Genomic DNA, 13,122 nt, shown 5'->3' with positions numbered 1-13,122 from the left:
CCCCTCCCCCTCCTCATCCCTGTGTCCCACAGTTGGGGACATTATTCTTGATACCTTCAAACTGCAACTGACCTGTTATGGTTTCTATATGCTAGGCCCAGGGAGTGGCACTATTAGAAGGTGTGGCCTTGTTGGAGTGGGTGTGTCACTGTGGATGTGGGCTTTAAGAGCCTCATCCTAGCTGCCTGGAAGTCAGTATTCTGTTAGCAGCCTTCAGATGAAGATGTAGAACTCTCAAATCCTCCTGCACCATGCTTGCCTGGATGCTGATATATTCCTGTCTTGATGATAATGGACTGAACCTCTGAACCTGTAAGCCAGCCCCAGTTAAATGTTGTCCTTGGAAGAGTTGTGTTGGTCATGGTGTCTGTTCACAGCAGTAAAACCCTACCTAAGAGAGAAGTTAACTAAGACACAGTCATTTCCAATGCTTCATGGTTTACAGAGCCCCCATTCCACAATCTGTCACCACCAATTTAGTCTTCTACCCCATGGCTCCTGTGGCAGCCCCACTCCCAATTTTCACAGCAGGAAAACCCTAACTGTGACATGACCTTTCCTTGGGGCAGCTAACATGGTGAGCATTCTTAAAATCCATGTTCCTCAGAGGTATTTTGGGACTTCCCCTGGAAGCCGTCATCAAGGATTAAGAACCCTTTACATAGAACATGACTCTAACCTCATCTAGAATGTAGGTTGTCTAAATGCAGTTGACTCACGGACATCCAGCCTGTCTTAAAGAGCTTAATACAGAGGGCACAGTAAACACTAGTTGCACATACATAGAAGCACATACATGTACACACTTATGTACATATATCCATATATACATACATATACATATACACATTTACATACATATACATAATTGCACATATATACTCACATACATATATATAACTACATATCCATATGTGTAACCAGAGTTATCTACACCAGAGGCTAAAACAGAAGGTTGCAAGTTCGAGGACAGCTTGGGATGCATAGTGAGGTCCCACCTGGGCTATATAGTGCGTTATCTCAGGAAGTCATAAAACAAGAAATTAAACAAAACAAAAATCAAGAAACTTCCTACTTACCAGAAACTGTGTTTGATTTTTATAGCATCTGAGATGCTTACACTTGAAGAGTTTATCACTGCACACAATGTACCGATTCCCTGTTACCCTGGGCTAGCATGTCTCTTGGGCATCTTGACTCTCAGAGAGATCAGGTTACTCAGCAAATAAGTGGCAGAGCCAGTGTCCATCCAGGTCTATGTGGACCCAAAATGTCAGTCCCTTTCTGTTCTGTTTCTTATCCCTAAGTCAGGGATGTAGTGAGAGTACGGCAGGCTCCGGCACACTCATCAATGCAGACCTAAGAAGTAAAAGCCCCGCAAACGATCCCCAGGGCAGACCATGAAACTGCATAAACTAGCATATCTACCCCACAAGAAAGTCTAGTTTATTTGCACACACACCGAAGTCCCGTTCCTGTTCCTTCTCACAGGTTTTTACTATTTATCACTAGCGGCAGCCATGTTACCGCTACAGAAGCCACAAGTTGTGCCCGTCTCAGGAAGCAAGGTCATCCTTACCAATGGATGTGGGATGACAATAAAAGCAGAAGAAAGGACAAGGATGGTGAACTGGCATTTTGTCACTCCTTGTGACAGCACCATCATTGAAAATTACAGCCAGTGGGAAGAAGTTGTAAGGACTAAAAGTCTACTTGTTCTCTCTCTCTCTCCTCTCTCTCTCTCTCTCTCTCGTTATCTTTCTGGTTCTCTCTCTCTCTCTGGTTCTCTCTGGCTCTCTCATATCTGTATAGCCTATGACAAAGTTTCATTAATAAATAGGCACAGTAAGAGTTTACTGGCAACAGTAGTAATTATACAATAATTATCTAGGCATGGAAGCACACACTTTAACCCTCCCAGTTGTTGTTGGGAGAGAGAGCTGGAGTAGAGGCTGGAAGATCTCAGACATTCATGGCCAGCCTGGTCTACATATAGAGTTCCAGGACAGTCAGAGCTAGGCAATGCGATCTTGTCTCAGAGGGGTGGGAAGCGGGAGAGAAAAAAAGAAGAGAGGAGCGAGAGGAGGTCAGCTAGGACTCCCCAGTGACCCTCTGACTTGTATTAAGGGATGGAAAGATAGAGTAGGCTGGTCTACACAGCAAGTTCTAGGCCAGCCAGGGTTGAACAGAGAGACCCCTTTTCAAGAAGAAAGAGGCAGAGGAGAGAGGGGGGCAGGGATTATAATGATGCCTTAGTTAAAAACCTCAGAACATGGACTCCTGGGGGCAACTGAAACTGTTGCCAGACCCAAGTCCCTCTGTTCACCACCCAACAGTCCATTAAGTTGGAACATAGGAGTGTCAGGGAAGGTGACTGTACTTGAGAAGCAGATGGTCCTCCTACATAAAGATGGAGGACTCTAACGGCAAAGATCAGCCTTCCTCCCAGGCAGCTTTGAGCGAGGGGTTTTGGTAGGCAGGAAATGGGGTTCCCTGGGTAACAGATGCCTCACACAGCAAACAGGTAATGATTTGTTAATCATAATCAGGATTGCAGAGTCAAAAAAAATGTACACAGTACATACAAAATATTTGGATTTACCCCATTGTTCATGCATGCCTCCTGCTGTATTACAAAGGAGAAAGGTCAGAATTATGTGAAGTCAAATATGGAATCTTAGCTGGGCCTAGCGGCACATGCCTGCAATCCCTGTACTCAAGGGGCCTCAGCAGGAGGACCGGAGCAAATTCAAGGCCAATCTGAAAGGAAACAAGGCAAAAAAATTAATTAAAATGGAGTCTCAGGGGCTGAAGATCTGGCTCAATGATTAAGAGCACTGGCTATTCCTACAGATGACCAGCTCCCAGCACCTCCATGGCTACAGACATCCCCCTGCAAATCTGTCCCAGGGAATCTGGTGCCCTCTCCTGGTCTTCATGGGAACTACATGCATGTGGTGCACAGGCATCCACATAGGCAATCCCTCATGCACATAAAAATACAAAAATAAGCGTTTCCTCTTAAATCCTGACCTTTCAGTCTTCAGGCTTTGGGAGTTGTGTGGTACAGTGCAGACGGGATGAACTCTAAGAAGCGCACTGTGTGCAGCCAGTCCCCAAAGAGCATAGAAATGATACCAAGAAACCCTTACTAGAGATACAGAGACTTCCCAAGAGATGGATCCCACACTCCGACAGAGCATATGCTCCCCCTGTCCCTAAGAAGTACAAACAGGGCTTAAAGAAAGTGTCAGCCTACAGGGCCAAAGCCATGAGCACATGCCAAGGGCCCTAAAATCCCGGACCCTCAAGGGCTCGGGCTCAGGATCTCAAATGTGATCTATCAGTCATTGACGAGCCTACACCACATCTCTTCCATCTCTTGCTTGGGAAGCATTCGCATGACCGCATCATCAAGGGATGCATGCTCTTCCAATCAAAGGCCAAGATCCCAAACCCAGGCCCATGGGACTTTAGCTCCTTAAACCCTAAAAGGCCCCATAGTAATGGCTACAGCCTATGCTACTGGGGACAGATGGGCTGGTCTCTTCCCATCCTACAGCTGCCATCTGTATAATATGGCATCCTGTGCGATTTCTACAAATAACCCTGAAGCAGGGGGGAAATGACGGAACCTTTAATGCTGGCCTTTAAAAAGAAAGCAAGCAGAACCCTGGGCGGATAACTTTGCATTTTAAGTAAATAATATACTACACGAAGGACAGCTCCGTGGTCAGGAGAGACGGTAACAATGCCTTACTTAAAACCTACAAATTATAATATTTTCAGAACATGGACTCCTGGGGGCAACTGAACCGGTTGCCAGACCCAAGCCCCTCTGTTCACCATGAAGTTGGGACATGGGAGTGACAAGGAAGGCGACTTTACTGGAGAAGCAGATGGTCCTCCCACATAAAGATGGAGGACTCTAACGGCAATGATTGTCCTTCCTCCCAGGAAGGAAGGACAAAGACTCAAACCTACCGTCCTCACCCCGGTGTCACACGGACAGGAAGTCATCTGTGAAGGTTTTGTATCTGTCTGTGTTGTTTAACTGTATTTAGCCAAGCCTTTAGGCCCAACTTCCAGGGCACAGGAAATACAAATTGCTGGAATATCAGCTTAATGACTCTGACAAGGAAACAATTGGACCTCTGACACATTCTAAAGGCACACGGCCATTCTTTGCAGGAAATCAATAGCATAGAAGAAAGCAAATCAAGTAGCTAACTGGGGTCAGGAGTGGAAGGGGGGGGGACCACAGGAAAGCACTGCGAGCATTCAGAGCCATAGAGAGCAAATCCTGAGGGGAACGAGGGTTATCTGGAAGTACTAACCCGTCGGATGATGACGGACCCACTGTGAATGCACCATGAATGACTACACGATTGTATTTAAATTATAACACAATACAGTTGCGCGCGCGTGTGTGTGTGTGTGTGTGTGAGTGTGTGTGTGTGTGTGTGTGTGTGTGTGTGTGTGTGTGTGGTTTTTGTTTGTTCCTTCCAAGAGATTTCCTCTGTGGCTGTCACTCACAGAGATCCAGTTGCCTCTGCTTCCTGAATGCTGGGATTAAAGGCGTGTGCCACCACACCTGGCCTTTCCTGGCCCTTAGGTTTGTTTTTAAAGATTTATTTATTTATTTTATGCATATGAGTACACTGTAGCTGTGTGGATGGTTGCTGGGAATTGAACTCAGGACCCCTACTCGCTCCGGCCCCAAGATTAATTTATTATTATATGTAAGTACGCTGTAGCTGTCTTCAGACACACCAGAAGAGGGCGTCAGATCTCATTACGGGTGGTTGGAAACTACTATGTGGTTGCTGGGATTTGAATGCAGGACCTTCAAAAGAGCAGTCAGAGCTCTTACCCGCCGAGCCATCTCTCTAGCCCCTAGATTTGCTTTTAAAAGTTACTACTAGTGTGTGAGTTTGTGCATCTATAACACAGGGTACTTGTGGAAGTCAGAGAACCACTTTGGGGGTCACTTCTTTCCTTCCACCTTTACATAGCTCCTAGGGACATAGTATCACCCTATACCCCAGGCTGGCTTCAAACTAGAGCTACCTCTGCCTCAGCCTCCCAAGTGCTGACTTATAGGTAGTGTCCCCATGTCTGGCCACAATCAGAGGAAGAGACTTGCTGTTTTCCCATGTCGTCCCTGTCAACCTGAAGACCCTTACCAGATACAACCCTCAAGCCTAGACCTCAGCCTTCAGAGCTCTATGAAATAAATGTTTTCTCTGTATAAATTACCCACTCTGGAGTGCCGTTGTGGCAACAGAAAATGGACTGATCATCACCCACTAGATTATTTAAACAGCTTGCATTCTGGGCTGGAGAGATGGCTCAAGGGTTAAGAGCACTGGCTGCTCTACCAGAGGCGCTGAGTTCAATTCATAACAACCACATGGTGGCTCATAACCGTTTATAATGAGATCTGGTGTCCTCTTCTGGCCTGCAGGCATGTATGCAGGCAGAAGATGTATACACAATAAACAAATCTTTAAATAACTTGCATTCTTGCTCCCCTTTCCAGCAAAGCCAGACTGGCTTGATTGACATGCCTGGCCTGCTTCCCCACTCTGCTCCTGTGCCGTAAGGGAGTAGGGGTGGGGCGTGGAAGGGGGGAAAGGAGAGCGACACAGAGGCCACAGAATTTAGCCCATAGCTTCTTGCTTCCTGTGGCTTGCTATATGCACACAAACACAAACTATTTCCCCATTTGTTTATTTGGTCAAGCCACGGGAGGGGGGGGGGATTAAGCAGCAGATTTGGGGTTTGTTTTGTTTTCTTTTGTTTCAGTTTCCAACTACCCACTGGTAGATCTGAACTCTGTCTCCCGGATGGTATCCAGGGGAGAGGGAAGACCCCTCGAGCCACTTCCCGACAGCATCTCCCACACATTCTCCAAACCTCACCTGACTTCCCATCATCAGAAGAGAATCTTGTAGGCCAGCTGCCATGGAGACAGCTTCCAGCCAAGGCAGAGGGGGAACATGTCAGGGCAGCTCACTCATCTCCATTCCTTTCTTTGACTGCAAGAAGAACCTTGGAGTTGAGCCCACAAACTACATTCAAGGATGACTTAGTCACACAGCCGAACACAACAGTCAACACTGAATGCCGCTTCTCACACAAGGACCACGGGAAGGAAAATGTGCCACCCAGGGATGCTGGGTGGGCTTGGAACCATGCTTGTAGAAAGGTAAGAGAAAAGGCTATTCAGCCATTAGAACACTTCTTCTCTCTCAATACTGACGAATCCATTCTTACAAATATTCCCTTAAGACCATTACCAAGGTTCCATGGTATGCACTGTTGGTATTCCTCAGCAGGGTCTAGATGGAGCTCAGTCTACTGCTCCTATCCACCCATCCTTCCCCATCACTCTATGAGCAACCGGCATCGTAGCCACTCCCCATACCAGGCGTGCTTTCCACCCATGGCCACTCAATTCATGGCTGGAAACTGGGAGGTGTGAGCAGAGTCTTCACCTTCCTCCCAGAACATCCCAATGACTGCCTCCCCAAAGGGCCATGGCGTCTACTTCCTAGTAGCTCTCAGCAACACCGATTCTTTAACAAATGGACTTTCATAAACCATAATGCGCGCGTGCATGTGTGTGTGTGTGTGTGACTTTCATAAACCATAATGCGTTGTGTGTGTGTGTTTGTGTGTGTGATGCTAATGTAAATCTGCTAATATGTTAGCCAGTTTCTCTGTTCACCCTTGCTTGCTTCCCACTCGCCCCTCTCTTTATTTTTTATTTTGTATGCGTGGGTCTTTTCCCTGCATGCATGTCTACTCGCCACATGTGTGCAGTGCCTATAAAATCCAGAAGAGGTCATCGAATCCCCCAGACCTAGAGCTACAAATGGCTGTGGGCACTAGTAATCCAGGCCCTCTGCAAGAACAGTGCTCTAACCACTGATCTACATCTGCAGCCCCTACATAGTTTGTTTTTGTTTTTGTTTTTGTTTTGTTATTTCTAGTCATCTTGTCCTGGTTAATTTTCTTCTTAGGGAAAACATTCTTCAGGTGCCTTTTCTAGTGAGTTCTAAGAGAAGGAATTCTCTCAGTTTCTGCATCTGAAAGTACTATTGTTTTACCTCAAAGCTTGGGTAAGGAATTGGGGTCTATTGTTCTTTCCATCAGCAGTTTGAAGATAACATTCAGGACCTGCTGGCTTCTCTCAGGCGGATAAATCCACCATCAGTCAAGTGCTCTCAAGTCCTCTCTAGCTTCTAGAAGGATGTAGTGCTTTGGGAGAGAGTGTTCTGCTTTGGTGTTCTGTCACAGTCTACTGTGCGTGCGGATTTATTCCTGTCACTCAGCCTTAAGACTTGCTGTGCTTCCCCATGCTGTCTTGTCTCTGTTCTTCCTTGATCCTGATGACTGTATCCTACATTCAGAAGTGCAGAGACACTTTGTGCACACATTTAAGTGTAATTAAAGAAATACTCGTGTACGGTGTAAGAGATTAACTTTCATTGGTTGTGAAAGGTTCAGTAAGCTCTTCCCAAGAGGAACCCACAGGCTTGGCTGTTGTGTCAATCATTTCCTTGGTGTTGTGTTGTGTACTCTTTGTGGTGAACCTAGAGCTTCACACCGGCCAAGCAGGCAGGAAACCAAGCTCCCCACCCCACCTTGTTTGTCCTGGAGTTGCGGCCTACCACATCTGTATACATTCCGATAAGACAGTGTGTGACTTTGCCTAGTGTTCTTATTTCCGAAAACTGGAACATACTCTTTTTCTTTTTTTAAAAGAAAATTTTTTTTTGAGACAGTGTTTCTCTGTAACAACTCTGGCTATCCTGGAACTCACTCTGTAGACAAGGCTGGCCTTGAACTCACCAGATTTCCCTGCCTCTGCCTCTGCCTCCTCTGCCTCTGCCCCTGCCCCTGCCCCTCTGCCCCTCTGCCCCTCTGCCTGCCTCTGCCTCTGCCTCTGCCCCTCCCCCTCTGCCCCTCTGCCCCTCTGCCTGCCTCTGCCTCTGCCTCTGCCCCTCTGCCTCTGCCTCTCTGCCTCTCTGCCTCTCTGCCTCTCTGCCTCTCTCTGCCTCTCTGCCTCTCTCTGCCTCTCTCTGCCTCTCTGCCTCTCTCTGCCTCTCTGCCTCTCTGCCCCTCTGCCCCTCTGCCCCTCTGCCCCTCTGCCCCTCTGCCCCTCTGCCTCTCTGCCTCTCTGCCCCTCTGCCTCTGCCTCTCTGCCTCTGCCTCTCTGCCTCTGCCTCTCTGCCTCTGCCTCTGCCTCTGCCTCTGCCTCTGCCTCTGCCTCTCTGCCTCTGCCTCTGCCTCTGCCTCTGCCTCTGCCTCTGCCTCTGCCTCTCTGCCTCTGCCTCTGCCTCTGCCTCTCTGCCTCTGCCTCTGCCTCTGCCTCTGCCTCTGCCTCTGCCTCTGCCTCTGCCTCTGCCTCTGCCTCTGCCTCTGCCTCTCTGCCTCTGCCTCTGCCTCTCTGCCTCTGCCTCTGCCTCTGCCTCTGCCTCTGCCTCTGCCTCTGCCTCTGCCTCTGCCTCTGCCTCTGCCTCTGCCTCTGCCTCTGCCTCTGCCTCTGCCTCTGCCTCTGCCTCTGCCTCTGCCTCTGCCTCTCTGCCTCTGCCTCTGCCTCTGCCTCCAGTGCTGGGATTAAAGGCATGCATCACCACAGCCAGGCAAAGACATACATTCCTTATATGTCTATGACTTAATGTTTCATTAAACATCGTGCTCTTAAAATACATCCATGTTTATGTATGTGGATATTGATTATTATATTATTTGTCCAGAGAGGACCCGCCTATAACCCAGCCTGTCCTGAAACTTACCATATTCCTCCTGCCTCAGTCTCCTCAGAGTCAGGATTGCAGGTTTGAAACATCAACCCCAGCTTAGTTCATTTTTTAAATAGACTAATATATAGTGTTTAGTTCAAAAATAAAAATATTTTTTGTCCTTTTGAATTTTTCTCTGGGATTCCATTTTTCTTCTCTCAGAGTTGACCTTTTACCAACTATCAGCTGTACATCTAATCCTCCAACATCTCTCTGCCTTGTTCTTCATGGGGCAGAATATTTCACTCCAAAACTACAAGACTGGCCCTTGGGAATTCTGCAATTAACCAATTAGTTAGTTCCTGTTAGCAGCAGACAAGGCATAGCTGCTGCAGGAGGATAACACATTTCAGGCCAGCCTGAGCTACACAGTGAGGTGCTTCTTTTGATTCAAAATGCCAAGAAGACATATCCATCTAGTGTGCTGTGCCCTGGCAAGTGAACCACTGGGTGCCGGGGCATAGGAGATGTTGAAGAGCCCACTGCTTTAGCAGAACTCTCACCCCATTGTTAGCTTTTATGTGGAAGTCTCCTCCTTTGTACTAAAACTCATCCTTGTGACCTGGATTCTAACAAGGAACCCAGCAAGCTTAGGTCCTCTCCCACAGAACCTCCAATCCCCTAGCAATTGCCTCTGAGGCAGTCCTCTGTTTGAATGGGAAAGGGAGGAGAAACATTCCACCATGCAAGGAAGCCTAGTCAAGCTCAGGGAGTCAACAACTCAAAGGCTTCAGGAAGTCCCTGAAACTGACCAGATTCACTAGGTCCCTCCTTCCCCAAGCACATTTAATCTGTAAGGACTGCTGAGAGTCAGTCTCAGACCTAATGAACTTCCCGGAAGACTCTCAGACCAGCTAAGTCACCTGGAAAAAGTGAAGACCAGCCAAACTGTCTGGAAAAGGCAGAGACAGGTAAGGTTGCCTGACAGGTAAGGACGCTCTTCAACCTGTTAACCTGCCTGCAGGCTGTGCAGTGAGTTCCAGGTTCACAGCTTTTGTGAACTATCACCCATCCTGGGATGGGCTTTGGTGATGGTCTTCAAGTCACTTCTGCTTCTATAAGTAGCCCCTCACCCATACTCCTGTAAATAAACCCAATGAAACTCATTGGTTCTCCCAGATAGACGTTGGTGGCATCTGTAAGTTGATCTTGGTCATGGATTCCCTGTCTGGAGTGGGTAGACATTTATTCACATCTCCCCAGGAGTAGTATGACACAACACTTCCTCAAACACTTGTCAATAGGTCTTCCCTGTCTCCCTTCCTATCTGTCTCCCAGCCTCTCCACCCAAGTTCTTTCTCTTCCAAGTTTCTTTTTTTTTTTTAATATTTATTATATGTAAGTATACTGTAGCTGTCTTCAGACTCTCCAGAAGAGGGCATCAGATTTTGTTATGGATGGTTGTGAGCCACCATGTGGTTGCTGGGATTAGAACTCAGGACCTTTGGAAGAGCAGTCAGCGCTCTTAACCGCTGAGCCATCTCTCCAGCCCCCTCTTCCAAGTTTCTTGCTCGCGCTCGACTCGCCAGCAAGAACGACACTGCAACAGGATCCTTCCACACACGTTTATTGGGAGAGCTTGATTGCAGAGGTGAAGAGACCCTGAGCCCAGAACTGGTGCTGCTTATATAGGCCTAGGAGAGGCGTGTCTCACACCCAGATTGGTTGTGCATTCTACCTCATTTGCATGTTCCACATCTGATTGGTTATTCTCTCAGTACCTTACAGAACCTCATTATCATACCTCATTTGCGTGTCTCACATCTGATTGGTTAACTCTCTTAGTACTTTGCAGTGCCTCATTATCATGCCCGGGCCAGGCAGTGTTTTGGCAAAAAACTTTACTGCATATGTACACATTGGTCATTTGCCCAAACTTATGCGTGGTGGCCAGCAGTAGCCTGCGCCACCCTGCAATGGCACATGTGGCTTCCCACACAAGTTCACCATTCTCTACCATATTACATAATGTGATCTCTGGGCTCTCTCAGTAGCCTGATCAGTATTTTGTGTACGCATGCCCCCTTCCATTTACCAGCACGATATTTGAAATGATTGGATACAATGAGTCCTCTCCTCAGAGGAGTCTTTCTCCTTTCAGCATTTATGATCTGGATTCGATGTCTTGCCATTACTTGGTGTGGTGCAATGCTTCAGGTGTGAATGTATGCAAGAAACATGAAACCACCAAGTAGCCAGGACCAAACCCTTCAGGTCCTACAAGGATGAATGTCTAATATGTGGTTGTGGAGCAGACCAGTAGCGGACCACCAAACAGTGACCACGGCATTTATTTGGTGTTGGCTTGGCTTTGGAACTGTTTCTCAGCTGGTCATTGCTGGTGGTCACATACAATCCACTTCTCCCCCCCAGCTCATAGTCCAATCAAGAAATGGTTCCTTGTTGAGTGTGGAGTGCAAGCAGACAGTTCAAAATGGCAGAGGTTTTGATTTTCACTCAGCCTACAGGCACCCACTTACCAAGCTTTTTCGCTTTCCCAATTTGCTTCAAATGCCAAATGGCCGTTGACTGGCACACCGTGAGCTCTCTGACCACTTCTGCAGCTGTAAGAGGACTAGCTCTGTTGGCCGCTCTCAATTGGTCATTGTCAGCTTCTGATGCTGCCACAGTGCTCTGCATCTTCAGGGACTCCTCTGCTCTATGAAGCATCTTCACCCAGCACCGCACTGCGCCTTCCTTAGCGTTCCTGGGTCAGAGGAGTTGCTGATGTTGCCAGCTGTCTCTGCTGCTTTTTTGGTGCATTTACAACTCAAATAAGAAAGTCAATTGAGGGCTGGAGAGATGGCTCAGCGGTTAAGAGCACTGACTGCTCTTCCAGAGGTTCTGAGTTCAATTCCCAGCAACTACCTGGTGGCTCACCATGGTGTCATCTGTAATGGGCATCTGATGCCACTTTCTGGTGTGCCTGAAGACAGCAACAGAATACCCACATACATGAAGCAAATAAATCTTTAAAAGAAAAAGAAAGGAAGAACGAAAGAAAGAAAGAAAGGAAGGAAGAAGGAGAGAAAGTCAGTTGAACCTGCTTTTTTGTCTACTGTTATGTTCATAGTATGAAAGAAATATAAACAACAAGTCATAAATTGCTAGAAAAAAAACAAGAAATATACAGTAAAATGCTATATAATGTTACCATTTTGTTGTTGTTGTTGTTTTGGGTTTTCATTTTTTGGCTTTCTGGTTTGTTTTGTTTGTTTTGGCTTCTCCATACAAGGTTTCTCTGTGTAGCCCTGGTTGTCCTAGAACTCACTTTGTAGTCCAGGCAGAGATCCACCTGCCTTTCTGCCTCCCGAGTGCTGGGATAAAAGGCATGCATCACCACACCCCGCTAATCAAGCTCTATTCTATCAGCTGCTATCTCTTAGACTCCAGCAAGTGTGTGCACATATCTGTTGACAATGACTTGATCCCAGCGTTTCACTGTGAGGGTGCCCTAGAGACCACCGTCACCCCATCTGTCACTAATGCTAATGACAACAGCTAACATCTATGCTTGCACTGTGTTTGTCTAATGATGCTAAGACGAGGCTCGACTTTGCAGGTAACACAGCACAGTGAGTTCATAGGTTCAGGACCCACACACCAGGCACCTTTGGCCCCACTCCGGTAGCACGCTGACACCTTAATGTGGGGTCAGCTGCTTGAGTTGTTCTTTACCATAGTCTTTTGTTCTTCAGGACAAAACCTTCGCTCTGCTGAAACTCACATCCTCTTCTGTAATGGCTGCTGCCTAGCAAGGCAGTTTTGCTCATCCTCCCTTTTTTCCCCTGCTATGTTTGCGGTACATTCTGTGTATTATTTCTTCTGTTCTGTTTTTGCCATTTTCCCAGTTATGATGAGCCCCATTGAATTCTTTCTTCTTTGTCAAAGTAAACAGCCGAGAAAGGAAATTAGACTTCACAAATAGAACTACATCATCCACTGCTCCTTCCCAGAAGAAAGACAGCCATAGAATAAGAGACTACCCAGGGGGTTGTTGTTTTTGTTTTCTTTTTTTAAATAAAGTCTATGTTGTTGCCACCCACCTCCGCCCCCTATATTCATACTTGCAAAGCATTACCCTGAAGAATCTTTTGCAGAACCCATCATCCAATAAGGTGCCAGGTCAGAACTAGGAAAGATACCATTCTTATGGAGTGACAGTCACCGAAGCTTAGGGGTGGGGTAATCAGCGTGTGTGACCTCAGGGGGCTGACACATCACACTTCATCTGTACAGCTGAGTCATTGCTTCCTCTGAGAATTTCATGGGAAGCCAGGTATCTTTTAAAAGAAGCATATTCTTAGGT

This window comes from Mus caroli, unplaced genomic scaffold, assembly GCF_978045245.1.
Source record: "Mus caroli unplaced genomic scaffold, Mus_caroli_1 scaffold_4, whole genome shotgun sequence".
NCBI lineage: Eukaryota > Metazoa > Chordata > Mammalia > Rodentia > Muridae > Mus > Mus caroli.
Note: the sequence above shows the minus strand (reverse complement) of the source record.